This window comes from Crocodylus siamensis, chromosome 15 (assembly GCF_052110815.1).
Source record: "Crocodylus siamensis isolate JL-2025a chromosome 15, ASM5211081v1, whole genome shotgun sequence".
NCBI lineage: Eukaryota > Metazoa > Chordata > Crocodylia > Crocodylidae > Crocodylus > Crocodylus siamensis.
In genome coordinates this window covers 15,363,718-15,390,919 of record NC_143409.1, presented here as the reverse complement: position 1 = coordinate 15,390,919, position 27,202 = coordinate 15,363,718, and the positions used below count along the sequence as shown (strand labels likewise).

The following is a 27,202-nucleotide window of genomic DNA, read 5'->3' as shown; positions in this document are numbered from 1 at the left end:
CATGCACCCCTGCTGCCAAATCTTAAACCCCAAGACTCATGCAGCAGACTGGGGTACCACCCCCTTCCCAACAGGATTAGGGCCAGGCCATGCCCCCTCCCCCAACAGGGCCAGGCTGAGGCTGGGCTGCCCCCCACTGACCCCCCACCCAACTGCACAGCTGGATGGGTTCCCAATGTGACTGCTCTGGGGACCAGATTGGTCCATGGGCTGGATCCAGCCAGTGGTCCCAACCGGGCACTACCTATCTGGCTCACTATCCAAAAAAGGCTGAGCACCACTGACTGTGAAAGGAGTTGTACATAAAGGGGAAAACAAGAAAAGCTGGAGAGACTTCCAACTAAACTTGTTAGTGAGTCCATTAACCAGTTGATCAAGTCACCAAACAGGACAAGCAATTGGCATGATGCCCTAAAACGCTCCAAACACCAAAGATTCTTTTAAAGAACAATAATCAAAGGCGATTCAGGAAGTGGGCAATTTTTCATCATATTACATTAATGCTGGGAATACAATAGAGAAAAAAATACTTGCTTTGTGCCATCTCTTTTTGTCAATATAAAACAAGCTTTTAGCACAATCAAGAACTATGCAAAGGTCAGGTGCTGTCTGTACCCTCAGTGAGCTCCTGACTGAACAGTTGACCCCTACTGAGAAATCAGACATTTCTATGGCATACACTGCCACAGACAACTGCATACAGAAGTAGTGTGCATTAGCGAGTGCATTTTTACTGTGCCTCCGCACCTCAGCATAACCAGGCATACAAACCTCTGTGGTTCCTTAGTTCCCAAACCAGTCAGCTACCTTTGAGCAGAGTAATCTCAAGTACAAAATTGGGAAAGGGTCTTCAGCTGGAATGTTAATAGAGGCTTGTCCTAATCAACAGTTAATAGGAGAAAGCTTCTTTGATATAATCACCACGTGCTGCCACCCAGCTACACTGGTACATGCCTCACTCAACTACTGGTGACGAAATTAAGGTGGCCAGATGTCAATAAACCAGAAGAGCTCCACATCACTCACCCAAGCCTGATATTAAAATAATGGACGCCTACGTACTTCAATTTATGAACTAGTATTTTTAAATCACCACTTGCAGGAATTTAACAACTTAGCATCTTGCCCTTTTTTTTTTTTATTTAATTTGTAAAACAAAGGTGTTTCAGCATAACCTGTACCCTAAAACTGCTTGGCATAACAAAACAAGATGTCCAGGATACTGTGAAAATCATAAGTTGTTCATAGTTGGTACTTTCTGCAACAAAAGGATTTGGTTAACTGAAGAGCATAAATTAAATTAGTAATTAAAAGTAAACAAACAAAAACACCGACAAAAGTTGAGCGAGACAATTATTTTAGTACCTAACCTGATCATCCTCCACTTATCTATTGTCGAAGAGATTACTGTTGCTATACATTTCAAATGTTATCCAAATACAGAGATATTATTGCTGCCAGTTAATTTCCTTAAGTTAATGGTTCTCAAATTCCATGACCACAAGTAATCATTAGAGGTGTCTGATACAAGGGAATTTAGTACTGCGTTTACTAGCTAAAATGCACTGCAAGACAGCTAAAAATCTATTTAAATACCTGACTCTCCCACCACACAGGTAACTGGACAAAACAGAACAGTCCACAGGCCTTGTAGTTACAGAACCAGTTACAGAACCATTTTTAGACATAAGGCATACCTCCAAAACTTTTCAGAACTTAGCAGCACCCCATTAAAAATTATAAGGGCTCTCCTAGCTCTGCCTGGCTCAGCACACGTTTGCTCCCAGAGCAGCAGTGGAGTCCCCATAAGTGGTTCCAGGTCTCTCGTGGGGATCAAGAATCTCTAGGCCGAGTTCTTCCCTTAGTCACCCCAGGGCAATCTTCCTTGGACTCCAGCCCCGGGACTGTAAGGGACCAAGCCTGGGATTGCCCAGCCAGCGGGGACAAGGTGCTAGGTTGTACATACAGCACATGGAGAGGGCTGATGGGGGAGGGCAAAAGGGCCAAGACGGAAAAGGCCAAGGGCGTACTGGAGCCAGAGGGAACTGCACCACATGCCTCCTGTGGAGCCAGATCAGGAAGGGGATACACCAGAAAGGCATGCCTGCCTGCATGATGTAATGGGCTTTTCTGCCACAGCCACTTCTCCATCTGGCTCTGCAGGAGGCATGGTCAGTTCGGCTCTGACATACCTCCTGAAAATCAAGACACGCAAGGCAGTTTCACTCTGTGGCAGCAGCAGCAGTGCTGGTATGGCAGGGGCGGACAAAATATGGCTCATGGGCCAGATTCAGCCTACCAGTTGATTGGATCTGGCTTAGGAGCGGGTACCGGCCAACTGATGCATCTGGCCCAAGGCTGCCCCTGCAGAGCTACACAGGGGGCCAAGTCCTGCCCACTCCTACCTGGGGCAGCCTGCACTGCACTCCCAACTGCAGCTGCTGACCATCCTGCCCAGCACATACTGCTTACCAGCAGGGCTGCTTCCAGTGTGGCTGCAGTTGCCCAGATGCTGCTCAGCTCTCCACACCTGCAGCAGCTCCTCCTCCTCCTGTGTTGCTCCAGGAGGGGAGGAAGCTACAGCTGGGCAACTCCTGCCCCAGTATGTGGGGGTCCAGCTGCAGGTCTCCTTGGGAAGATGTGCATGCCAGCTGGGGCTGCAGGGCAGTGCCCTTAGCAGGCACAGGGTGTGTGCGGTCTACCCAGGGCAGGGCTTGGCCCCATTTGGAGTACTGTTGTGGGGGACAACACCTGCACCAGCTCCCAGGCAAGCTCTGCTGCATGTACCCCCTGCTCCCTCCCTCACCCCAACACCAACCTGAAGCAACCCCTCTCCAACATACAATATACACGAATGAGACTATTCTGAACTATTATGCAATCATGTCTTTATATGTAACTCAACAAAAAAGACAAAAATACTTTCTTGAAATAACTGTAGACCTTTATCTTTTAGTTAGAAGATTTGCTTTTTTTTTTTTTTTAAACCTACAATATGTTAGAACGATATCTTGTGAAATAGTGTGTGCGCAGCCCTCGATAGCTCAGCAAAACTTAAGTGGCCCTCCAGCGGAAATAACTACCCAACCCCGTGGTATGGTGTACACTGGTTGAGAACCACTGCTTTACACACTCCTGCTATGATCTATAACAAATTGTGGGGAGGGTTGTACAGGCTATTTTTCTAGGAGGCATCTTCTCTGGGAAAAACTACATCTATCATGCTGTGCATGGCAGTTCACTCCAAAATGGTTCTGATTCAAGCCCTGCTTATCCTTTTATGGAAAGCAAAGGAATGATGGGTGCAGGACAAATTCTGAAGAGCTACCTGCAAAGTAACCACCACCATCCTGAACTGTTTGTACTTGTTAGCTTTTGCAGCCTTCAACCATCAATCAGCAGGATCAGAGGCAGCAGTATTTAGCAGGATTAGTCCTTATGTTTTTAATCTCTCAGAAAAGAGCCAACCTCTTTTCTTGTTATCCTCCTCCAAATAAGGCATGCCTCATCATCCCTGTTGCTCCACTTCCTCCACATTCAAGCTTCATATCATGCTGCGATTGTGTCCTATAGCATTTAGTCCTATATTGGAATATAAATTACATTTCTCCACCACTCAGTTTGCACCATCAGACCTTGTCTACACAAAGAACATGTGTATGTAAGCGTATCTAGTAAGCATATAGTACCCATGCAACTGCTACTGTATTACTAATATTGTACACTGTGATGCAAAAAGGAAGCAGGTGCCTTTAATGTCAGCTAACCCTTCTTAAGGGGTTGTGACGAGTTGTGTAAATGATCCCAAAACTACCATGACACATTTTATAGAGATTCTCTCCTCCTCCTGACACCTCCAAACGTTAAATTCTGATGGATTGCCCAACCTTAGAACAATGTATAGACACTGCTATGAAGGAGAATGAAGAGACGGTTTAAATTAACTATACTGTATTATCAAACAAGACAGTCAGTACTTTAGTCCACCTGCCTTTCAAATCTCACTTGAAGCTGAAGCTCACCTCCCCCATGGCTCACACACAAGTCGACACAGAAGTGCTACAGTCGGAATGGCAGCAGCTCTAAAAAGATAATCTTCCACTGTTGCAAAGGAAACAGAAAAGAAAAACTGCAGACATGTCCTGTCTCTGTCAGCCACCCTAGTCATGTGTGCTGCTCATGGATACAGCATTTCCTCAACAAAAGCAAGTCTTGCCATGTGTAAGGACTTTACCAGTTTCACTTTACTGTATCATCTGGCGTCACTGCATGAAAAGTCATATGACTTTAAGAGGCAAAAGGGCAAAGGAACAGCACAGGATTTTCAAATTAAATGGGAAAATAAATTAGGAGAGAAGAGAGAAGCAAAACCACACAGGATCCCTCATTTATGCATACATGCATTCATTCCAATAACTCCTGCTCCTAGCACCATTTTATCCTCAGCAACTGTGTGCACCGTGTGACCTCCTTATGCTTTTGGAACAAGTTAATCTGTCTGTCTGAAGCTAAACAGTCCATTAGATTTGATGATTCAAGAAACCCAGGAGTAAGAGCAGGAGTTTTTCCTTCCTTGGCCCTTTAACACCACAGAAAGTAGTTATATTAATAAAGAGAACTGCCAAATCTAACAAAGAGCTAAGAACACAGCAACCTGCTTACCTTTCCACAACTGCGGAAGGATAAAAATTAAAAAGTAACAAGGGCACGTGACAGCAGAAGGCAACTAAGGCTAAAGCAATTCCACCTAATATTGCAGAGAAAGCTCCTTTGCTTGCACTTGGGGAAAGAGAACCAGGGGCTGGAAAGTGACAGTGACAAGTGTACACAAGTCGATAATTATGGTAACAGCCTCGACTGTACCAAAGTCAATTATGCCAAGCATGACAAAACAGGTATATGAATATATTATAGTCTCAGAATGAACTAATCCCAGAAGTACTACTACATGAAGCCACAACTAGCAACAGCCAAAGAGAATCTACAGGCACCTTGAATTGCCCAAAGGGGAGATTATACAACGATTCAAGTTGTTTTGCTTGAACTCAATCCTTTAAGTCAAACCCAAGGAAGATAAGAAATGTAACAACAACTTTGGGAGGGAAGGGGGGGGGTGTTATGGCTTTACACTATTTGGGTTAAATGCAGCCTAGGATTTTAAGTACTCTGTGCTTCGTACAATTTACAGAAAATGTAGACAGACTTAGGCTGGTTTCAGTTCTTACAACTCAGCTAATTAGATCGGTAGATACTTAAATAGTTGTACGTGCTAGCGTGTAAAACAAACAAGAAAAATATTGAAGCAGCTCAAGTTTAACTATGGTAAGTAAATGTAGTTTTAGGCAACCATTTCTAATATCCAATTTAAATGGGTCTATAGTTCTAAATATTCACTCGCACACAGTGGAAGAGGAACAAATAGCTGTTTATCTCTCAAGACACAAGCTACTCAGCTTTGCATCTCCCAACGAATCTACTTAGAGAAAGTTATTTAAAAACCTCCATTAGACTTTCAGCTCTCTCCTGGAAGTATTTAAAAATATATTCTTCTAAAACACATTATGGTCATCCACTATCCACTTATTAAATTAAATCAGACAATTTCTGTTAAAGGAAGCATTTTTTTCAAAGTTCATGCATGCTCTCTCAGCTCTGTTTTCTATTTTAAAAATCAGACATGTTCTGAATCAAGCCCTGCAAAAAAAAAATGGGACAGTTCTACAACTAGATCTTCTCCCATTTCTAATTTTTAAACAGAATTTAAAAACAGAACAAAACCCAGCAACCAATACATTTTCAATCAATTAGGGCAGTGGTGCTCTACCATCTTTGGCTGGCAAGCTGGACGGGCAGTGCCCAGGCTCTGTGGGCCAGATCTGCCCACCGGATCCAAGCCAGCACCCAGGGTGGGTGCTGCAGGTCCCAATCTGGCCACACTGGAGGGGGCTGGAGCACCCTTATCCAATCCAGCCTTGTGGGGGTGTGTGGCCCAGCCCCCCATATTAGGGGAGAGAGGGAAGAAAAGGGGGCACAGCCTGGCCATATGCAAGGAAAGGGTCATAGCCCAGCTCTGATCTGGTCATGCATGGGGAGGATCACGGCCCAGCTCCAACCCACTGCTTAGGGTTTGGGATTTTGGCAATGGGGAGGGGTGGCAGCATTAACTGCCACTGCTAAATTTCCTGACCTACAAGGAGCCGCCTGTAATCCAGATTCCAAGGGTCCGCAGGCCAGATTTGGCCCAAGGGACAGTGACTGAGCACCCCTGAACTAGAGAGTTTCTGACAGGGCCCATGTTTGGAGCCTCTTGGAAAAAAAAAAAAAACAACCACCACAAAACCACTGCCAAATAGTTTGAAACCCACCATTATAAAGTGGGGAAGGCAGGAGAATAGCTTATGTACTCAATTCACAATCAGATTCAGGAGACTGAGAACTGCAGTCCCATACTGCACTTTCTTTAGGACACAAGAGAAAGATCAGCAATGAACATGTGGCTACACTGGACCAGGACTTAAGAGTACAGTACCTCATTCTGACCTGGCCTGTGCAAACAGAGCAAAAAGATGGTCCCTGTTCTTATCTTACTGCTGTGGCCTAACATTTTCTTATTTGGATTGCATCAGGAATAGGGAGACATTACATTAGTACACTTGCACGATAAACTAGCCAGACAAACTCAAGACAAGCTCTCTAGCAATACCTAAAGAAACACTGATTATAAAGATTTAGCTTTCAGTGCATGTCTGCATATACTTGCTATGAATTGATGTTACTTTGAAGCAACAGTTCCTACTTAAAACCACACTCAAGCTTAGCATAATACAGATTAGATTACTAAAAAAAGTTTAAAGAAAAAATCAAAGATTGTAACTGCTGTAAAATAAGGCACTTCACTAACTGGTTCATCTAATTCAGATACAGCAAATTACTTACGACAACCACTTAGAAGCGACAAACGGCAAGCAAAATCACTTTTTTTTTAAAAAACAAAAATGTATTCATGCCAAGCTGTGCTGTAGCAAATGAAGTGGCAGCTTCATGAAGGTTCACTGCTCCATCTGAGCTGCTTTAGGATACCAAGACTGTAAGGAGAAACCAATCCATCAAAAAGATGTTTATAGATCAGTTATCTGTTTCTACATGTACAGTTTTAAAAACTAGCAAAAAAACCCAACACATTTCATTTACATCAGAGACATTTACATTAGACGCAGAGTATGGACAAAAAGGGGTTCATGAACGTATCAAAATTCCAGAAGCTACAGGTTGCTATACAGCCATTCATTTAATTTGAAATGGTTTTTAGACAACCACTTCTTTATGCTGAAGCACCTGCCACACTGCATAAAGTGACCAAATGCACCAGACTAAAATCAGAGGTGCTCAACCCCTGGGCTGTGGGCCAGATCCAGCACGCAGAGCTGTGTCATCTGGCCCACCGCTCAGCTCCCAGTACTTCAATGTACTGGGATCAGTACTATATTTCTACATGCATCCAGATGACCCAGAAAAGTACCCTCACTTTCTCTCTCAACCCCCTTCTGAAACAGAAGTTAGAAAATGAGGCAGGTCTCACTCAAGCTGGATTCAAGTTGACCTCCCAAAACAAAAAGTTAAACTAGAAAAACATACCTATTGATTTAAAACAAAGCAGATGATAAATGTATAATAAGCATGCCTGCTCCACAGATTAAGAGGCAATGGGACAGGTTACTGGAAGACAAGTGAGTATTGGGGGAGGAAGGGTTGAACATGTGTAAATGATCAAAGAAAACCAAGAAACCCAGTAGTCTGTACAAAGCAGAAACTAAAATGAGAATAAACTTTAGACAGAAGCAAAAATAAGTTAGCCACCTCTGATGGGGCTTTATGTAAATAACTTTTCGGGAAGTCATGAAGTGCAGAATTATTTGGGGAACAAAAAAAGGAGCAAGAGAGCAATGTAATTAAAGGCACAAACAGAATTCAAGGAAGACGTGAAAGAAAAAGACATGAGATATCCAATACTAGCAGCTCTGTGACATGCCATCCTACCAGAAAAAAAGTATCATAAAAACAAGCTGGAACAACAACATGGAGATTGCATTTACTCACTTTCACCAACTCAAAGGGCACCTCACCCAAATTAGTTCAAGACCAAGACCAGACCTGCATTTATTTCAGATTGTTTATTTTAACCATTTGTTAACAAGTCTCCTTGTAATGTCACTGTATTTATGTAGACAGTCCCAAAGGCAAAGCCATCTTCAAATCGCTGAGCTAATTTGGAGCCTGCCTAATTCATGTGCCCCTTGGACAAAGAAAAAGAGGCCTTTCTCCAGGTTACAAATAATCATATTTACTCAAATCCAAAATGATACAACATGGCAGGGGGAAGGGGGGGGAGCCTTATTTGAGACTGGAGGGGAATGCAGAAGAGATGTGGCTTGGAGGAAACATGGGAGTGATTGCACAGCCTTCCTTTCCCTGATTATTTGCCCCCCTTCCTACCATTCCCCTCAACTTACCATTGGCTCCAGCTCCAAAGCTGCCCTTGTTGCTTCTGCCCAGCACTTGGCCAGGGCCACCACTGCTGCTGGAACCAGTCACCACATAAAGGTAAGTGGCAGTGGGGCAGGCACTGGGGGGGAACAAGCAGCCGGGGGCAAGTGTCAGGCTCCTGCAGGTGGAGGGCAGTGGCAGAGGGGTACAGCCAAAGGCACAGCAATGAGGGTGAGGCAGTGGGACCAGGAGCAGTGATCTGGCCACCCACCACTGCTTTCTTTACCGTAACAGCGCTGGGGACAAATTTAAAGACAACTCTCCAATAATCAGATTCTATACATGAAAAATCATAACAAAAGTTATACTTTTCCATGTGTGGAATCTAATTATTGGGAAGTCATCTAAAGTTTGAAGTCATCTTGGATTTGTGTAAATATAGTAGAATCTATTCGACCTGTTTACTTGAAACAGTGCTGAACCCAGTTTATCTTCATCGGCACTTTGTGTTCAGCACTAATTCAGCCCTATCAATGACCGATGACTGCCTGCTGAGGGATGACCAGGCCCCCTCACACAAACCGCTGGGCTTCCAGATATCTAACGCCCAAGGACTGAAGGCAAGGACTAAGTAGCAAAGGTATAAGGAGACACCTGCAGATAGAAGCTTTTCCTCTTATCAGAATCCCCAAAAACATAACCAACTGTTGTATTTTATAGGCATACCATACACGAATACACTTTTTGGTGGGAAGGGGAAACCCCCCCCCCCCCAAAAACAAAACAACCCACAAAACCCACAAAAAAAAAAGTGCTGTTCACTGAAACAGCTAGGCCAATGTTACATCTAACTGGTGCGGCACCATACATTTTCAGATGGCAATTGATGCTTAAGACTAGAAGCCTAAGGGGGTGGGCGGAGGAAACCCATGAACCTCTCTAGGCCTGAAATATTCTTTAAAAAAAAAAGAAACAAAACAGTAGCAACTATAGCTCCACAAGCAAATCTTCTATTCTGTGTCTGAAAACAGTTCCAGCCTTGTAAACTGATGAGAAATAATCTGTAAAGAAAATTCAAATGTTTACAAAAGTACACAAGTAATTGCTGACCGAATGAATATAGCTTTAGTAATAGTTTATTTTGAGCTTCGGTGAATAAAGTCCTCTTGCGGCTGCAAGGGGCTCACTTATTTTAAAAACATGATCACAACTTAAAAGGAAAGAGGCAAAGATAAGAGCTCTTTTATCAGAATAGACAGATCCTGTGAACAAAATACAGTGCCCATGGCACTGACATCGCCTGGGCTGGTAACAAAAAAAACGCAAACAAATAAAATCACTTAAGGCAATCACCATATCATAAGCCAGTGAATCTCTAATTAAAAGATAACTTCCAGGACTATTGCTATCGACACCCATGATCAGTTTACGCTAGGTCACTTTCATTTGGACTTTTGTACCATGTGTAATTCAGGTGCTTAAAATTAGACAAACTTATCCTTTTTGTTTGTATCCTTTTTGTTTTCACTTGTGGCAAGCAACTTAGAGCTACTGACTTAAAAACGGAAAGAGGGTATTTAGGGACAAGTTTTTCAGCAGAGTAAGAGAGAAAATTAAGCCTGCAGTTCCCCATAGCAAAATATATTCCCAGTTTGCTGCAATTCACCTAGATTTAGCCTGGTGACTTGGAGGTGGTGGTTTGCTTTTATATTTAGGCATCCTGGAACTTCTGTAGTACGCTTTAGATCAGTTCTCCCATGAATACAAAAAGGGTGTGTGACTGTAGGATAAAAGCATGTCCTTTGCATGCAGGCTAGGCTAGTCTCATGCAGTTTGGTCAGCTAAAATTCTGTCTGGACAAGTGTAGCAAGTAATTTAATTTCACCAGTAGTAGAGTTGCACTTAAAACAGGAATGCACTGAATAAGTAAGATCCAATGTCTTTGCACATGCCAGTGAAAGCTGAAAAGACAACTGAAAGAGAGAGCCAATGTCAACTAGCTCCATCCCAACTTTTGGGCAAAATAAATATGGTCTGTAAGGCTTAATACATATGCACTCTACACTGAAGTACAGCTGGAGAAATAAATGTTAGCTGCTGCACTTAAAATATGAACTGCCTTATTTTGTTTCAACCCGTGTTTTTGGCCTTAACCATCCAAGAAGTGTCTCAAGTTGAATGAAGAATCTGTCATTAAGAGGCATGTATTTCAATGTGCTGAATATACAAAACAGCTTAGAAGTTTCAAAAAAGTTATAACACACACCACAGTGCAAATATATGACTGCTATTTGATCAATTAAGGGAAGTTCCACGACAGGGAAAGAAGTGGGGGGTGCGATGGAATTTGGTCAGAGACATGAAGACAAATTCTCCACTGTTTTTAATTACCAGTATGAAATACACTCTTTGCCCTAAGCTCACGCAGCATAAGCCACATGGATCTTAGGCTAAAAATCAGACTTCAGGTTTATCCTGATTAGGAACAGTCAGCATGGATTCACCAAGCGCAAGACATGCCTGACCAAACTTACTGCCTTCTATGATGAGATGACTGGCTCCATGGATGCAGGGAGACCAGTGGATGTGATCCACTGGTCCTTGATTTTATCAAGGCTTTTGATACAGTCTCTTGCAGGTAAGTTAAGGAAGAACAGGCTGTATGAATGGACTCTAGGGTGGACAGAAAACTGGCTGGAGCATCAAGTCCAGGGGGTAGTAATCAATGGCTCAATGTCTAGTTGGTAGCCAGTGTCAAGTGGAGTGCCCTCAGGGTCGGTCCTGGAGCTGGTTTTGATCATCAGTGACCTAGAAGATGGCATAGAGAGCACCCTCAGCAAGTTTGCAGAAGGTGCCGAGCTGGGGGGAGTAACCAATAAGTTGGAGGGTAGGACTAGGATTCAGAGTGACCTAGAAAAATTGGAGGATTGAGCCAAAAGAAATCTCATGAGGTTCAACAAGAACAAGGCTGGGGGCCTACTGGCTGGGCAGCAGCTCTGCAGAGAAGACCAGGGGGCCACAAGGGACAATAAGCTGAATGAGCCATTATTGTGTCCCTGTTGCCAAGAAGGCTAACAGCAAACTGGGCTGCATTGGTAGGAGCACCTTCTAGGCCAGACTTGAATATGTAGCCAGTGTATTCCTGTTTTAAGTGCAACTCTACTACTGGTGAAATTAAATTACTTGCTACACTTGTCCAGACAGGATTTTAGCTGACCAAACTGCATGAGACTAGCCTAGCCTGCATGCAAAGGACATGCTTTTATCCTACAGTCACACACCCTTTTTGTACTCATTGGAAAACTGACCTAAAGTGTACTACAGAAGTTTCAGGATGCCTAAATATAAAAGCAAACCACCACCTCCAAGTCACCAGTTACTTGACCAGTTACTTTTTTGCTCTGTCTTCATGCTGTAATATTCTTATTCAGCTAAAGATCAAATGGACTAGGTATTAGGGGTTATGCAAAGTGGGAAGTATTTGATTTGGCCCAATTTGGAGGACAGTGATTCGATTCGGTGATTCGGATCACTCTCCCAATTTGATTCGTTCGAATCCAAATCTGAAGATTTGATTCTGACTCAGAGAATCAGCGATTCAGCCATAGACACAACTTTTGTGTTTTTTTCTGCGTACCTTGGAGGTACCAGGCCCAGCTGAGATGGTGGGACAGATGGAGTGTCCCACGCAAGTAGGGGTGGGGGGGCAGCGCACTCAGGGGCAGGATCCTCTAGGCCCCCCTGGCTCGGCAATTGGCCACAGGATGACCCCGGGTGAGCACCAGACCCAGGAGGCACCAGTCGCTGAGCTGCGGCAGACCTAGAAGTGGACAAGAAGTACTAGAAGTGGACCCCCCCCCCCCCCATGCTCCTGTGGGATGCTCCATCCACCCCACCATTTCAGCATTCACGAGCCATGCCTGGCACCTTGAGATACATAGAAAAAACAAAGCGGTGTCTGTGGCCAAATCATCGAATCTCTCTGAATTGAAATCAGAGGCTTCCAATTTGATTCGGAGAGATTAACGGGTCTCCAGATTCAGTTCAGATTCAGAGATTCAGCTGCTGAATCGAATCAGTGACCGAAGCTTTGCACAGCCCTACTAGCTATCAGAAAGATAGTGCTGGTAGGATGACTGTTACCCTGGTACCTGTTCAGGCTGTAACCTTCACACAGGGACCTACAGTTGAGGTAGTAAGGACTGTCTGGGATATTTGTTAACAATACTAAGCGTTGTAGGATGCCTTTTTTGAGGCTTATCCTCTTCTTCATTCCAGCTCTCTCCCCAGATATGCGGGACCTATGTTTATGCTGGATGTGTACAAGGACAATAGACACAAGATAAACCTATTTACAGTGATATTAATTTAAGGTTAGGAGCATCAGGGAGACCACCCTCCCCCACAAAAAACCAACACAGTTACAATCACCAGTGAAAAATACCTCTTCCTCAACCACAGAGTTGTCAGCAGGCTTCTTGGGAAACACTCCTTTGCCATTGCAGAAAGCAGTAAGTGTATGATGCTTCCCCCTGGACCTAGAAATTGCCTCTTTTCTGAGAGGGTTAATAAAGGTGTGCAGCAAGGAAAGATTTAAGTAGCCATCTCTGCTAGAGAAACAGTATTAGGTCAAGTGTGCTTTTTATATAAAAATTCTGAAAGAAGTAAAAGTCTTTTCCCATTTAAGAATTAATTTTGAAGTTTAAACATTAACATCTGTTTTATATAGCATACTCTATTCCAAGTCAGTCACATGGGTTGCTTCAGGGCTTAGTCTTAGGACAGGATGAAACAAGTGACAAAAGGATCTATAGGGCTGTGAAAAAAAATGAAGGTGCTCAGAGCTACCATGGGGATACAAGGATTCCTCAGAGAAGACTGATAATACTCCAGATATTTCTGATTATGCAACAGAGAATTAATAGTAGAAATTAGATGACAAGTAGGTAACACGTGAGCTCTGCAAGTATTTGCTTATATACAACTGAATACAAACTGAGACATGGGTCACTGTATGACTTGGCAGGATAAAGAGCTAATTGCCGCACTAAAATCAGGGTAAACAGCAGCCATGTCAGTGTGAAGCATCAGATTCAGTTCTGAAGAGCATACACTGGAGTGTTCTCACCCTGACAAGTTAGAATATTAGTGCATCTAAAGATTGTTTGATACACCAAAAAAGATTAAATATAGGACCGAGGTCTTAATACAATGGGGAGAGAAGGAAAGAATGTAGAAAAATACACCTTGATCAAAAGAATCATGTAAAGTTGTGAAAAACAGAAGAATTATTTTAAACATAAAAATAGTAATCCAAGTCGACTGCTACACAGTATGATTCGTAATGCCTTAAAAATGTGATCACTTGCCACTTAGACTAGGCATGTTAAAAGGCACTGAAAGTTGGGCCAGACCACAACAAGCACACTTAAATTTACTGAGATAAATGCTTTCATATAAACACAAAGTAGAAAAGGAATGCAAGTGGCAAGTGTCTGTCTAGATATGTACCATTACTGAGCACTTCACTGAGAAGCAGGATTTTGAAAAAAAAAAAAATTACTGACAACTCAAATTAGGGGGGAGGAAGAGGGTGAAGTGGGGAAAAGTCTCTGCCAACATTAAAACATTTTAGTTCAAATGCTGGTTTGAACATAACTCATAGGCATCTATTGCTGTTTCACATTGTTTATGTAATATTTTAAACTAAATTTAAGCCCCCTTCCTAAAATACACTGTAGACATTAGGCCCTATCTAGACTTTAATTTTGCATTTCAGCACTCAATTAAGTAACTGCATGACCACTTATAGTGGATTTTGAAGTGTAACCAAGTTTGTTGCTAGCTACTGTAAGTACAGTCATGAAACAAGCTCAGTCCAGTGCTCACACCACTATTGAACAATGTATTACTATTACTAGTAGTTATATGAAGTTACTATTTGTATGATATTCAGCTGTCATAATACATGTCAGAACATGCCAAAGTAAAAAACCTGCAGCTCTTCTTAAAAGTTCTTGTAATGATATAAATCCTCCATAACCAATGATGTAAGCCCCCTCATAAGCTACTTCAATTTTAGAAAAGCCACATAGCAAAAGTGACCTTCAATTTTTTATTTTGCATATTCACTCATTAGCCCATTGATTTTTTTTGGTTAATTAAGATATCCGGGAACAAAGTCTCAAAATATTGCCACTTTGTTTTGTAAACATCTACTGGATAACAGGAATACTAAAGCATTAATATCATAACTCCATGAAACACTTGATTCACTCATCTTCTCCATTACTTTTTTGCAATTCAGATTCAACCTCATCTCTTTGGTGCCTAGATATAATATGACCAACAATAGATTAAAATCATTTTCTCTTAACAGCTTTAATTCAAAGATGCATCCTACTTTGGGGAAAAAAAAAAAATCACAAATTTGTATAACAGCTTGATTTAAACCCGAAAGATTTGCCCATAAAAAGTAGAGCTTAAAAAACAAAACAAAACAACAACAACCACCCCACCACAACAACAAAACCTCAAAAACCCCACCAAAGTAAGGAAACTTTAAATAACTTCATTTTAATTCCACTGAAATATACTCTGAAGTTTTATTTTCCAAGGAGTATTTGGCCTTGAACTTGGTGCTATCACTCTTCAAGAAAAACATACCAACCCTAATTTTCTTTGTCCATGCAAAGGTGTGTTCAGGGTGAAAAAATAGTTATTAATAAGTTTCAGGTGTCTATTATGTTGCCGTCCTCAAAAATAAAATAAGATCAAACCAAACACTGAAACAAAACATTGATCTTAAGGTGTGTGCATGTGTTAGGTCTCTAATCCTTCAAGTGTAAAAGGAAAAAAAAAACCCAAAAAAAAAACATACTGGCACTACGAATCATAAGAAGCATACCACAGCATTACCAGTTTAAAACAAGGGCTAGTTAAAGCAATTGTTAGAGCTTGCCAAGTCAGTCACGCTGTTTATAGTTTTGTTCAACAGACACAAGATTACTACATTTTAGACTCCATCCTTTAGGATATGGTATTCGTCAGTGTCATGATGCAATCCGTCATGGCTGGAAGCAGTTGCACAGAGCATGGACAGCCCAAACATGGAATGTGGACAGGGACTAATTCAGGTTCTGCAAGTTGGCTAAACCATGACATCAAAAGCAGAACAGTTCATTACTGGGGATTTCCCATTCAAAAAGCTATGGGAAATATTCATGCTATTACACCTCTCAGCACAGCTTTTCACATTCCTATAATTTGAGTAGTATGTCAATTCAAGGCTTCAATTATTTGACACAGATTCAAGATACTGGCCTGTAAGAAAGTTGGGGGGGGGGGGGTGGGGATGGGGGGGAGCAGAGAAAGAGGGTGGCAGGCAGGAATTAAGTTTCAACTCATTTTGCTTCTGCATAACATGCAAGTCAACTGTGTTAAAATAATAATAAACAAAAAAAACAAGACCATCTATTCTGTATTGAAGAACTTGTGATATAACTAACGAAAGAAATCTGACTGATAGCAGAAATGATTTAAACTGTTTAAAGCTCTTTACTATTATTATTCCTGGTTTAGTCTCAAAAGCCCAAAACAATTGGAAAAAGAAATCTGTTAAAAATATACCAAACCCACCCCCTAAATTAATGGCTGAGAAGCTTATAACACATGAGACATCTAACAACAGGGCAGGACTTAATACTCCTGATATTTCAAGGCAAAAAAAAGCACAGATATATCTATGTAGATATACATGTGCATGTCTATATAGATCACATTATACATACACACATACATATATACATATTTTTAAGAGACCTTTCAAAGCTTTTGTGAAATGCATCTCAGAGCATAAGCAGACCCAAGCTATTTTTATCCTTTTGCAGGTCATACTTAATTAACTGCCTATTTTTACACAACATTATTACAGTGTAAACATCACGGGACAGATCACCAAACCCTCCCACAATACAGCTCCATACCATAGGAGGCTACAGATACACATGGAGTTCCTGTTTCTGGTGTATGAAGTATGCATCTCCAGCCCTTGCCCCTGTCATTCATAAGCAACCCAGCACCAGTAACCAAAGCTTCTGCCAATACAAACACTTTGCCCTTTCCTTCATTAGAAAGCATTAGCCAATATCAACCCCAGATTTTTCCTTAATGTGGACAGTGTTAGAAGAATCATACCAGGGATCTTTACCATCCCTATGGTTGTGTGGATGAAGGAAGTATGATTTAGTTCTATGGCTGTAAGTTCAAAGTTATACCTTTGAGCAATGGAAACCTCACTTATGTATATGCCTCTTGAGGGATATAAATAAATCTCCACACAGTGAATTAGAACATGCCTCAATTTATACAGGATCTGCAACTTCTCTGTGTAAGAGAAAAGTTTCTACTGGACTTATTGGACAACAAATCAGCATATTGAAACAGCCTGTCTGCCAGCTACAGTTTTGAATGCAAACAAGAATGTTCGCTAGATCTTGGATTTAGAAGTTCTCCTGCCAGCAAAGTGGTATATTTATCCTTTAGGGAAGATTTGCTTTCTACAGTTTGCATTAAAATTGTATACATGTGGTTAAAGACTACAGCAGTTGACCTCCAAGTTGAATAAATCAAGCAAATCGATCCCACATAATATATTTTACAAGCCAAGGTAATCAAATACAGGGAAGAATTAGAAGAATGTTTAGTTCAATCTATAGTTTGAAATGCTGATGTGTTAGCTGATGTGTTCAGCAGACTTTTCCAAGTTTAAGTAAAAGCAGCTTTCTATTTAACAGTAAACAAACATGTAGAAGTTTGCAACTACAAATCTCATGCATATGTACAATACGTAATTTCACATGGGAATATGCCTACATCCCTCAATTTATTATTTATAAGCTTATAAAAAGATGCATGACTTTTAAACTTCATACTTCCAAAAATGAAGGAAGCACTTGAAAATTGTACCACATAAAATGTAGTAGTATACTAACACCGTAAACCTATAAAATACTGAACCATGAGTGAGGTGCCACAGTAGCAATGTACTTTGATAAAATTAAAGCATTAGTAACCCAAAGCCTGGGGAGGGGAAGGACAAAATGGAGCAACGGAAAAAATGAAAGCGGGTGAAGTGTGCTATATTAACCACATCTTTAAATACCTGCAGTTCAGGCCTACTGGGCTGTTTTGCAGTCACCTGGATGATCCTGCTCAATTTTCTATATCTGCTTTTCTATTTCCCAGACCTCCATGGACAGCCATATCTTGGTATCTGCTATACACACATACACCACACACACACCCCCACCCACCCACCCAGTAGTTAAGCATTAGAATTCAATATCAAAGTCCATAACATAACAAGCTTTCTTTGCAATTCCCATGAGCAGGTGTGCATGGAGGTGTTCTTCTGCATTTGGAAGCAGGAAACATGTATGTGTTTACAGACACTGTTTTGGTGCAGAAGGGAGAGGAGGAGCAGGCAGGGGGAAAAAAAAGTGGGACATTGTTTTCCAAACCCACTTTTGGCCCAGTCATGTAAATTTGCTCTCTGACAAAGGAGTGAGTGAGAGAGAGATTGTGTTAAATAGCTTATATTACCTAAGAAAACTCCCTCTTGATTAATTCAACAATGTCCTATCCTGAAGGCCTGTAACCACTGGAAGAGGTATGATACAAAAAAGGAAAGTCAAAGAAAGGCCAAATAGCCAAAAACATGGGTCAGAACTAACTGCCCCCACCCCACCTTTCAACCCCAGCTACCAAAACAAACTATACTTAAGCAGTACATGGATTTAAGAGATGCACTGATGCATTCTGAAAAAAGCTCCATGTTCAGCTGAAAGAGCAGCAGTCACAAAACAGTGAAGAAAATTTTAAAATTCTCCTGTCTGCTTTAAAAATAAATAAATAAAAAACCCAAACCTCTATTAGTCCTAAATATTCTGGGAAATTGGATTAAAAGACCCCCCCACAATTCTTAGCATGCATTAAAGTCAGCTTTTAAACGTTTTTGCACAGTGTTCCAAATGCAGAAAACCTACAAAAGATGTTCATTTTGCTGTTAACTATACACAGATGGAAAATAAAATTTAAAAATAGTGTAGCATTTTTCAGGGTCATAATCACAGACATTAACTTAAGCCGAATGCTTTGCAGCAAATGCTATCATTAAATAATCCAATCAAAACTGTCACATTCAGTTAGTTCAAGTCTCATCAGAAATCAGAGAAGTTAGAGTTAAAAAAAAAAAAGAAAAAAAAAAAAGAGCAAGCTTTCAGAGTTACACAATGTTAAAAGGAAAACAGTTCGATCCTCAATATTTTCCCATTCTTGCTCCTTCGTACTGTTGCACAACTTGACCTTTCTGAATAAAAAATAGGGGGGTTCAACTACAAATAAATGGAAGAAAAACTCAGTCAAGTTTGAATCTCTCAACACCTTATTTCCTGTCTAAAGAGCCCTTTTGTTCTGCTTCCCTGCATAAATGTTAATATTCTGCCAGCATCAGAAAACAAAGCAACGAATAGAAATTGATACACACATGAACCTAAGTGCCGACAAGGGTCAAACCAACACAACAAGATTAGAACCAAAAAATCCTACCAACAAAATCTGCACAATTTTCTGTTTGCTTCACCCCAGATTAACTTCACTTGAAGCTGTACTCCAGAGCAACCTAGCCTGAACACCAAACCCCACCTCCTTCCCCTCCATTGGCTGGAATGAAAAAACTCCACCTTTTTAGGGAAGATGGAACCTCCGATTGGTAAAACCTAATATCCATTATTTAAAGAACTTTTCCTTGCTAGCAGGTTAGGTTCAGCAGGTTAAAACACCCTGGGCAAGCTGGTTTCTTAAAGAAACAGTACATGAGTGTAGTTGTGCCAAACTACAGCGTTCAACTGCAAGATTTTGACTAGTTTCATTACCAAGTGACACAGCTTAAGCACCCTCCAGTAAAACCAAACAAGAAAAGCTTAGATTTTGCCATGTTAGACCTTGAACAAAGAACTCTTGCAAGTACATCAGGCATTATTTACCTAAAAACATGCAGATAATGGTACAGATACCCTTTTTTTTCAAACCCAATTATTACTAAAGGACTAAATAATCTAAGTGAACTGACAAGAATTCAGTTTTAATGTAAAATTTAACTACTACTTGCTTTACCAATGCAATAAAATGTAGTTTAGTTTTGCTGTGCACTTACTGCAAAAGACTGAGTACACTATACAGAACTCAAAAGATAAGAATTAGTTATCTAACTTTAAAAATCATGAAGTTGCCAGTTTCAAAATTGCTTTCTTCTGCTAATTCAAGACATGATTCAGCACAAAAAAAGTTTGTGCTATGGAAACCAGGATCTTAATCTTATAAGGATCTGTGCTTGTGCCAGAGAAACTATTTTTTTGCTGACTCAGACTTTGTTTACCTAAAATTCATGCTTCCTTTAATTGGTAATTAAATCCAACTATATTAATAGTCAGTATTTCATGCAGCAGATCTTTATTCTTAGTAACTGTACTGTACAAAAAAAACACTGGATCAGTTCCCAATTAAGCTCTTGGACACAACCTAATTAACGTAAGGGCAAACCTTGTGAGCGATTCTACAACTAAGTCTACACAAGTGAAAAGTTTAGAATTTAGAAAAATATATTAAAACACAGTATAGAGGTATCTGGTACCATAGTTCATTAGGAACACATGCACTCCCAGGCACCCCTTAAGGAATACCACTTCTTTCTGACCCACTCCATCCAGTGCAAAAGGGAAGTAGCCCCACAAGACAAGTCCATGCCACCACAATGGAAGTATTTCAGTGCCACCATAGCTACAAAGCTTGCACATTTAATGCAGTGCAATATTTTCATGGGAACAGTGATAGTGAGCAAGACATTAAACCTAAAAATGAAACAGGCTATAGATTATCAGCACAAACATGTTTGTTTTTGAAACTCAGAAGGGAGCAGGAAGGATGCATAGATAGACCTCAGGTTTTCACCTCTCCCTTCCAGACTACAGCAGCTCCCCAGTTCCCACCCCCAAGCACAATTAAGGTCTAGTATACACTCCTAAATGGATGCCTATTTCACTTACGTTAGAGGCTAAGCAGAACCTCCAGCATGTACTAGAAACATAGATGTACCCCTTCTAAAGTACTTTGCCACTGAAGATCTTGTATTATGGCTAACTCACAGCAAATAAGAGGAACAGTCACAGCAAAATACAAGGTTCAATAGATGGCAATACACATACATCACATTCATAAGCAAAGGGTACTACAAGAAATGGGCTAACTTTAAGAAGGGTTAACTAAGAATCACTTTAAAGCCCTAACTTCAACAATCCAGGAAACTGAATGCACTACACTAATGATGTTAGTAAGAATACCTGGATACAATTGTGCTGCTATGCTTGCAAAAGACGATATTAAATCATAGGAAGTGCCATGCAATCTAAGTAATCAATGGCAAGAACACAGTTCATGCAAACAAGGCACCATGTGAGTAAGACTTATTAAGGGTCACAGTGAAATACCTGGGACAAATTTCAAAGCTGCAATGTGGAATGAATTAAGTTTAATGGCCTGGGAAAACAACAAACAGTCAGAAATTCTTACCACCAAAGCCACTCTGGAAAAGAGGAATGTCTCCCGCTCTAAAACTAGTTTAGTAGCTTGCTTGTTTTATAATATGTATTCACATGGTACCTTTCCTGAACAAACCCAGAGAGCTTTACACAATCCTCATATATTTATACCACCACAGCAGTGCAGCCACTTGTGCCAGTTACTTGGATATTCCAGCTCATATCACATAAGAAATGCAAGGGGGCAGGAAAGGTGTGGAGAACTACTTGCTTTAAGTGTCCCCAAAAATATTTAGCTACCCTTGTAAACACCCCTCCAAATTTAAGGAGTTTATCAGAATCTAACTCAGATTCAAACTTCACAGCTAGTTCCTGTCACCTCATCACCAAGTTCATGCGTGAACACACCTGAATTTCAAGGTAAAAAATTTAGAAGGATTTTGTTACTGAAGTCACTGTCCTGTCTCCTAGAAAACCACTTCAGGGATTGCTGAAGAGCAGTATGAAAGAAACTAATTTCACAGGTTTCATTCCATTTTGGTGTTTTCCTGAATCATTCCAGATTTGAGAAATTCATTTTATTTCAGCTTCTGAAGACTTAAGATATACCTCTGCTTCTCTTATAATGCTAGCAGAAACAGCAGGGGGTAAAAAGTGATCATAGCTGCAATCTATTACTTAACTGGGGAAGCTCTAAACAAGGGCAAGCTTAAAACAAAAGATTCAAGTCTTAGCTCCTGTTACTGCCACTACCACTGCCACTTTGCACTAGGGACAGCAACAGAAGTGCTTTAGTCTCCTTTGATTTTTGTAATTGTAGATCTAGAAGTCCATTTATGCTGTAATGTTTAAATCTATAAAAGACACTGAGTTAGAAGACCCAATAGCTCAGATGATAAAGAAATGAGCCTTCACTTCTATGTCCAGTTTGGAGACCAGTGATCAAAAGCTATTCTCTCATGGCTGTTCTGCCATTTAGATTAAAAGACACTAGTCTCAGTCCAGTTCCCAATGGACACACGCAAACTGCAAAAGCTCTTTGACAACTTGCACGATTTTCCAACACTCTTACACACATTACAGGTTTTCTTCAGGTTAATAAGTAGCAAAGCAATACAGAGAACTACAGTTTACTCATGCTGTGCCTATTAAGGAGAAGAGACTTTGGCCTGTATGGCTATCAAGTGTGCCAGCACTAGGAAGAATTTAAGAATTACAGCTCTAACTTGTAACCTTTTTATACTGTTAAGTAGAATGGCAGAATTAGAAGTAAACTTGTTGATATCAAGTCCTGCCTTTAAACCTGATGTAAACAAGTCTTTTATTAAAAAAGGGTGAGAGAAGAAGACATGTAGTTTCCCACTTCTCTCTCTCTCTTTTTTGAGGAAAGGCTTGTTGACATAAAGTCCTGCCTTTAAACTTGATGTAAACAAGTTTACTTCCAGGAATCTTGTAAATGGTGTATGTATGTACTACTAAATTCTGCTTGGAAAAGATATATTCAACTTCAAATAGCTATTATTCACTCGATCTAGACAACACGAACATACACTGTGGCTATTTCTTACATGCCAGTATTTTTGGAACAATAATCCCCAGTATTGTGTTCACATTCTTATATCACTGTGATGGGTATAGTATCAGAGCATATCCCTGAACAAATAAATGATTTATAGCAATCAGGTAGTCTTTTATACCCCTCTGACATTAGTTAGCTGTATGAGATTATGTGGAGTTTGCTTCTTCCAGGCATGCTAGCAAGTTGCTACAGGGAAAGCATGGTCAAGGGGCAGGGATCTGCACTTCAAGCTGGAAGTTCTGTGGGGTTTTTTGTATGCGTCTAGATCTATAGATGTGAACATCATCATCAGAAAACACATTATCTCCTATGTAATCAGCATAGTGATATACACTTCCAGAGCAATGCCACTAATGTCAGTCAAGGTCCCAGACAGGCTGAACTTCAGGCATCTGAAACCATAACCATGGAGTGTGTGGAGAGACCCTGAACCTGACTCTTTATTCAACAGACACCCTGTAAATAGAGCAGCAGCAGAGTGAAGGGCACCCAATAAGCTTGAAGCCTTTCTGGTGGGGGGGGGGAGGGGGCTAACACTGTCAATCCAAGGTAAATGGAATGCAATTATCAAGTCCGGAGAGGACAAAACATGCATGTGAACAAGGCCGGGTCTTCATCAGACAGGGGAGTGTTCAGTTTTCAGGGTCACAGGAAGGAGGATGCAATTCTGCAACAGATGCTATGGGGAAAGTCCACAACAAAACCAGAAGTTAACCAGCTTAAGGTCTCCACTGACAGGACAGCAAACAAACTCTTTCCCTCTGCTGGCAAGAGGGATATAAATTGCCTTCAATTCGTCTTTACTCCAATATAGGGATGATCTTCTGGGAAGTGTAAACAGAGCAGAGTGTTGTTTGCACACTTATGACCATGACACTTCCTGTACTTTGTAATTCCCAGACGCTCCCAGGGGGCTGCCATGCTGGTATTCATTAGGTCTGGGACCAGAGGCCAAACCTTGTAGAATGGCACAGCTGAAAGCAGGTATCACCCATCACCTCCTTTAGCCACAGACCACGAGAAAACATCTCGGAGGGTCTGTTGATACCAGATAAGTAGTACGAGATAGTGTGATTGAAGTGGCTGAATTCAGTGGAAAGGTCTATGAACCCTTGCTGTTTTGTATACACTGAAACTGAATTTGTAGTAAGTCTGTACAAGCAAGCCAAAAGAGGGTGTAACACTACATTCAGAAATAGTCCTCAAAACCATATGCATAACTACTGTATATCCCAGTTGCAGCCGAGAAAACTGAGCCACAAGTTTATGTATTTTCATTAATATTAACAATTTATAAAATGTATAGTTATTATAAGAAAGTACACATTTACATAGGCATGGGAGATGCCTTTACCAGTACTAACCATCACTGCAAGAGACCTTTAAAATTACTGTCCTCTTCAGATAACTTTAAAGCGATGGTGGCAAATCATTTGTTGAGAGTTTAAAAAAGAAGGCAGATACTGAAATTTAAACAATTTTTGGCCACATTTTCATACCTAATATCATCTGAGTTTTGAATGCAAAAATAAGTCAAACCTGAAATCATTTTCCACATGCATAATACACTAAATGAATTGCTCTTAAAGAGAAATAGGAAGAGACCTGAAAGCATAAGAAAAAAAATAGGCAGAAAGGCATTTAGGATTCATTCTACTCTCTCAGGAGGCTTGGAATAAAAGCACACAGGCATCCAACAAAGCAAAGCTCCCTACAGAGGTTTTTGCTGAAGGTAGGCACACAGCAGAGCCCTCCTCTTGGAGGGGAGGGGAACCACACCTAACAGGCAGATCCTTTCTGGGCACCTCAAAAGCAGGCAAGGGGGAATTCAAAGGACAGCTATAAAAGCGATCCAGACGCTGGAAGAAACAAGCTGGCAGGACAAGAAGGGCTGGGAGGCTGGCACAGGTCCAGCTTCTGTGACACCACAGGTGAAGGAGCACGGTAAGGTCGCAGAGGAGGGCAACGGGAGGGCAGTCGCACACGGACTGGGAGAACTGGTGGGAGCTTGACAGCTCCTAGGAGGAGCCAAGGAGCCAAGGCACCAAAGGGGTGTGGGGGGAGCACCCTCAAGGGGCCATGCCACACATTCAAATCAAAGCCCCATACAAGCCAACAGAGTTGTTCCGCGTTTCCAAACACTGAATTTCTAGCCGGTCGGCTTTTTTACAGCCGGAGAGTCACGTTTATCACAGGAAAGTTACTTTTGAGCATGTGGCTCCTCTTCCTTTATAGCATGAATGCTCAGTGCATTGCATCATACATGTGACGTAGAGCAGAAACCTAGAGCTGGGCCCAACCCAGGCAAAGGGAGGGAGACCAGATCCCACCATATATGTAACGCATGCCATGGCCTTATGGCACCAACCCCCTCAGACACAAGGGGGGGCCCCTGGATCCCACCATATATGTAACGTGTGCCACATTCTTAGATCACAACCCCCCCCAGCACAAGGGAGGGAGCTGGGATCCCACCATATGTAACGTGTGGCAAGGTTTTATACAGCACACACCCCCCCCAAGCACAAGGGAGAGAGCCCAGATCCCACCATACATGTAACGAGTGTCGGGCCCGTAGAGCGCCCCCCACCCCGGAACAAGGGCGGCTCGGGGCAGGCGCGGTTCAAGTCCGGACTTGCTCGGGGGCGGGGGTATGTCCCGGCACCTCCCGTCTTGGGGGCTGAGTGGGGGTCCCTGCCGGCCCGCACCCCCATGCTCACCTGGCCCCGGGGCCGCTCCCGCCGCCGCCGGCCCCGCGCTCCTCGCTCTTCACTAAACTTTTCCTCCCCCCCTTGCCCCGTGTCGTTGCCCGGGAGTGACGCGGGCGGGCGCTGATTGGCGGAGCGCGGCGGGGGGGCGGGAGGGCGGTGCCGGCTCCGGGCGCTAATTATTACAGGGCGGCCGGCGACGACAAAAACCACACAACTGGGAGGGGGTGGGGGGGGATTTAAAGGGCCAGCGCCCGCCAGGGGGTCAATGAGGCGACGTCAGGAATAAGAGCAATGGCAGAGGCCGTGACTCAGTTTCCCTGCACCCTCCATTGGCCAAGGCACCCAGATTTGCCCCTGAGCTGTATTAAAGCCAGGATTGCCAACTTTCACGATGGCTGGCATTGTTTTTAAAGTCCCCGCTTCGGGCAGGTGAAAAACTTAGCTCTTTTTAAATATATATTTATATATTGAGGTAAAAGAAAGAGCTACGGGTTTCACCTGCCCAAAGCGGGGACTTTAAGCGCAACACCCAACGACATGAGTTGGCAAGACTGGAAACCCCTCCACCCCCCGGCCTGGGCCGCGTCTCCGAGCGCCCGGACGGGTGCTGCCTGGGTGAGGCTATCCCAAAAACCATGTGCGAAGCTCAGAGGAATTTGCTTTGGCTTCTCTTGTACTTCTCCGGGTATAATAACAGCCCCTCAGAGCCAGCCTGGGTGTAACGCTACCACTTCTTTATAGAGCGGTAATAAAGGCCATTTTTTAATGCAGCGTTTTCCACGCAGAGCATGGCCTCGCTGCCTGGGAGGCGGCTGGGATGAGAGCAGAAAGGCAGGGTGGGATTCGAAGACGAGGAGTGAGGCGGTGGCCTGAAGGCAGGCGAGGGAAAGGGCAGAAGCCCAGAGAGAAGAACCCAGGCACAAGCCAAAGAGCAAGTGCCTGGGTGGCTAGCCAAGGGAAGGAGGTAGAGCCTGCAAGAAAGGACAAGAGAGAGATAAGGAGAACCGCTCTAATATTTTTGTAATCAAAAAAGTCAGTGGCAACTGAGACCTAGCATTTTCCAAGGGGTGCCTGGAGTCTAAAATGTTTGGGAACGTCATATCCCAGGTGTTTACAACAGACAGTCTTGGATAGGAGAAATACCCGCTCAAACATTTCACCAGCAAAATAGGGAGTGAGTTCTCAGCCGGCTCCTTTCGCCGGGTAGTGTAGCACCAGTTTTTAACATCAAACACGTACTGCGTCCAGGATAGGCCTTGCCCGTCTCTACCCTCCTCTGGCACATTATGTTGTGGGAAAAGGTTGCAGTACATTGTGGAATAGCTGCCTTCCTCTCAGGAAACTGTGAGCATCTGAGGTCAAGTTCCCACAATTTCGGTTCCACCCCAGGATTGTCTCTGTTTTGCATCCTTATTTAAAAGTTTCTAAAAAAAAAAGTTTGTAGTGAGCAAATGGAAGTGGCAGGCTGCACAGAGGGAAGGAGCAGTAAGGGGTGGGATCAGATCATTTGGCCAGTTTAGGATGACCAGCAATGGCTGCAGAACCCGTGGATGTGAAAGGTCACCTTCCTGCAGCAATGTCCCCCCAGACCTCCTGCAGAGACCCACCAAAATGAAAGAGAAGTTTCTGAGTCAAGTGCATGATGGTGGAGAGAAACGTGAGACAAAGACTCCTGGGCTTCTGTCCCTGGAAGACTTGGAATGAGCATTGTACGCCTCAGCGGTGCGGTGAGCTGTTTTCAAGGTTGAAGTTATATGAAGAAAAATCCAAGGATGGGTTCTTGGAATAATAGTGAGCTAGTGCAGGGCTAGTGTAAATCTTTGTACACTACA

The 27,202-nt window shown here is 42.3% G+C and overlaps 1 protein-coding gene across 2 annotated transcripts in view; it reads right to left on the bottom strand.

Moving 5' to 3' along the window:
- ZFAND6 (zinc finger AN1-type containing 6) overlaps positions 1-25,482 on the bottom strand; it is a 50,997-nt gene extending 25,515 nt beyond the window's left edge. Inside the window, exon 1 of one of the 2 annotated variants that reach the window (XM_090028953.1) lies at positions 25,380-25,482. The gene's annotated coding sequence lies outside the window, so the exon portion shown is untranslated. Of the gene's footprint in view, positions 1-19,092; positions 19,187-25,379 lie in introns of those variants that run through there. The other variant, XM_090028954.1, reaches the window with a different exon arrangement.
- Positions 25,483-27,202: the final 1,720 nt, after the last annotated feature.